Source organism: Chinchilla lanigera, unplaced genomic scaffold (assembly GCF_000276665.1).
Source record: "Chinchilla lanigera isolate Chin_1 unplaced genomic scaffold, ChiLan1.0 scaffold00003, whole genome shotgun sequence".
In the NCBI taxonomy this organism is placed as follows: domain Eukaryota; kingdom Metazoa; phylum Chordata; class Mammalia; order Rodentia; family Chinchillidae; genus Chinchilla; species Chinchilla lanigera.
The window spans coordinates 37,707,275-37,709,953 of NW_004955404.1; positions in this window are offsets into that span (position 1 = coordinate 37,707,275).

The following is a 2,679-nucleotide window of genomic DNA, read 5'->3' on the forward strand; positions in this document are numbered from 1 at the left end:
CAGGCAGGTGCTTTTGCCGCTGAGCTAAATCCCCAGCCCCTTTTTTTCTTACTTTCTATAACAAAATTGTTAATACAATTTTAGCATGAACTGATTTTATACTACTCTGAAACATAAACCATAACTTAGAGAATCATAAAGTAGAATAAGAAAATAATTTCTCAAAGAAATGTTTAAAACATTATCAATTTCAGCATATATACTGAGTCTGAAAATTAGTAATGCAGCATATGGTAAATGTATACCTGACCTCTTACACAATCAAAATTTTTGTTACCAAATAACATATAAAATATATGATTCTGATGGATTTAAATTGCCAAGAAAGGGGCTGGGGATTTAGCTCAGCTGCAAAAGCGCCTGCCTGGCAAGCACAAGGTCGTGAGTTCGGTTCCCGGTACCGGAGAAAAACCAAAAAAAAAAAAAAAAGAATTGCCAAGAAAGACTTAAAATATTTTATATTTCTGATTTATTCTTGCACCATTTATTCAATTATCATCCATATAAAGCCATATAGTGCTACACACTGTAAATCGCTATTGTCTAATGAGAAGGGCGTCAATAAATTTCTCTGTGGATCATTATTCTGCTTTTTTCTCTATTTCTAGATCTTTTCTACATTCTTTTTCATAGCCAGAACCTTTCCCTGTAACCTCAAGTTTCCACTTCATCCTCTGCCATTCCTTTCCTAGTACTGGGTATTGGAGACCTTCTTTACATATTTAAAAGGGAAAGGATACCTTATATCTAGGGATTAAGTAGTTCATTGGGTAATTGATACTCAAGCACTCAGGATCTTGACTCAGCAAGTTACTTTCCATTTGACAACCTTAACAACTATATTTATTTTTAAAGCTTATGAGACTTTTAAAGCATGGTAAGATTCCTTTCCCAACGATATTCCTTCAGGTTGTAATGGCAGAATATAATACACACACTCCTCCTTTACATCTCTGATTCATTGATGAAATTTTGTCACTATTGCTATGCACTTTAGTCTGGTTTAAACTGTGAAATCTCAGAAATTTTTATTTATTTATGTCTAATTTTTCTATTTTAAAAATTTAAAAGCTGACAAAACAACAATGAAGACAAAATCAACACAACACAAAAACAACAAAAATGATACATGGCCTCAAGACAAAAATGATAGAAATTTACAATGGTTGCTACATTGCATACTGTTATGTCTAGTGGGCTGTGAGAGTTTTATTTAATGCATTATTTCCTAAATACGTATAATACATTTCTTCCTTAAGGATGTGAATGCTCACGTGAGCACTGCTTGAACAACTGAATTACCAGCGCAGCTAGTGTTAGTGGAGGCCGAGAAGTAAAATAAGCGAACGATGATGATGGAATGCTTTAACATTTTAAAGGAACAAATAAATATGAATGAGGAAAATTCTCATGTTTGAGAAATAATTAAAAGTTTCAGGAAGTGTGCTGTAGTGTTGTGAATAAAATTATACTTTATAAACCATTCTCATGTTCTTTAAATGTGAGATAAAATATTTTAAATGCAACAAATTTGGAAAAAAGTACACTGGATGGTATTTTGAGATCATTTATTTATGTATTCAATGTGACTGCTTTAATGTGCCACCTATATTAGTGAACAAAAAGAGCACAATTCTTTCATCTTTTATTTATTTATTTATTTATTTATTTATTTATTTATTTGGTACCACAAATTGAATTCAGGACCTTGCGCTTGCCAAGCAGACTCTTGTACCACTGAGCTACATCCCTAGCCCCACAACCTTTTCTTCTTGAGACCTATATTTTAACCATAGTAGAGCAGAAGTAATTATAAGAATTGTTACGTTCTATTGAGAAGTCATAAATACAAAGGAAATACATATTAAAATTGTCTTAAGTAAAGCAATAAGCAGAACTCAGAAAAAAAGTTGCATAAGTATAAAGTGGATAAAATTAGCTTAAAATAAATACATTTATGGGTATGCTAAGCAAAACACGAATTAACTTGTTTTTATTCATTTTCCTAATACATTGATTTTTTTACCCTTCTGTCTTGAAGAATATCTTCAGAAACCTATTTTCCACATTGTAATCCTTTATTTATACTCCATATATTGTTTATTCAGGCAATCTACTTTTAAGTAGATATACCTTTTCTACCTTAAAACCCCAGAATTTTGTGTAGACTTATATTTTGCTAAAATTAAGCAATTATAAAAGTATTTGCAACTTAACTGAAAAGGCCACCCAGTTACTCCCTTTGTTTAAAACCTTATTTCTGTATCCTTCAGTATTTTTACAATTTCCATTGGCTTTTAAAATTCTACACATACCAATGTAGCACTCTTTGAGATCTCTTTTGTCTTTGATAATTGGAAGAACCTCCACTTACCAAAGACTAATACATAAATAATGGTCTTATATTTTTCTGTCTCTATCTCTTGAATTAATGAAAGGTCATTTCAAATTTTGTGTGCAGGATGCTTATCCATGTAGTAATAATTTTTTGTAATGTATGTAATATTTGCCAATATTTACCAAGGTATTTTTTTATTTTAAAAAATAAAAGAAGGAAAACATATTAACGGACAGACATCCACTTACAAAATAGCATAAGAATAATAAAAACAAAACAGAGTTACAGACAAAGTTGTGGGAAACTAACCATGGTTGTTGTATTACTTATTGATAACTTCA